General features: G+C 30.2%; 1 long non-coding RNA gene across 1 annotated transcript in view; it reads right to left on the bottom strand.

The window, feature by feature from the left end:
• Window positions 1-766, bottom strand: part of LOC128250694 (uncharacterized) — a 5,347-nt gene extending 4,581 nt beyond the window's left edge. Inside the window, exon 1 of the long non-coding RNA XR_008266696.1 lies at window positions 48-766. This is a non-coding gene — a long non-coding RNA (uncharacterized LOC128250694). The remainder of the gene's footprint in view (window positions 1-47) is intronic.
• Between the last annotated feature and the right edge of the window lie 6 nt (window positions 767-772).

Below are 772 nucleotides of genomic sequence, written 5' to 3'. Positions count from 1 at the left end.
TATATGTATATGTACATGCATACTTACATAGATAGATAGATAGATACCTGTTTGTTTTCTACACCACCTGTTTTCGTCTTTTGTTTTTTCTTTTGTGAATTCTCCCTAGATAGATAGATAGATACAGATATAGATATAAGATATATCTATATCTATATAGTAAAATAATATATATATTTGTGTATATATATATATATATATATATGGGTATAGATATGTGTATATGTATGTACATATATGTATATATATATGTGTGTGTGTGTGTGTACTCAATTTTGATGATATAATACGTTCAGTTTAGCAATTTCAGCATCATATATACTGTATATAGTGTATAATGTGCCTGTCTCTCTTCCGCGCCCTCTGGCGTGTTTCATAGTATAACAAGACATATCGATGTCGATCGAGAAAAATGGGCGGTAAATGTGTTTAAAAAATTGTCATTAAAACTATCTTTTGCCATGGGAACATCGCACGGCACGGAGTATATTTCCACCTCCCCTTCACACACACACACACACTTGCATAAACATTACATATATATATATATATATATATATATATACACACACACATATATATATATATGTATATATGTATGAGTATAGATTGTTTAAGTGGTGTGCATTAAGAAAAGTGGGTAATCAGGATTTGGGTAATATCTATTCATTAGTCGATCTCGTCCCTTTGACGGATTCCTGATGAATAATAAAAAGAAAATTAATAATAAAGAGTCCCGGACAGGACAAAAGCACTATAAATTAGTTCTCAT

The sequence above is a fragment of the Octopus bimaculoides genome, chromosome 24 (assembly GCF_001194135.2).
Source record: "Octopus bimaculoides isolate UCB-OBI-ISO-001 chromosome 24, ASM119413v2, whole genome shotgun sequence".
NCBI classification, from domain to species: domain Eukaryota; kingdom Metazoa; phylum Mollusca; class Cephalopoda; order Octopoda; family Octopodidae; genus Octopus; species Octopus bimaculoides.
The sequence above is the reverse complement of the archived record's forward strand: the minus strand, read 5'-3'. Positions and strand labels throughout refer to the sequence as shown.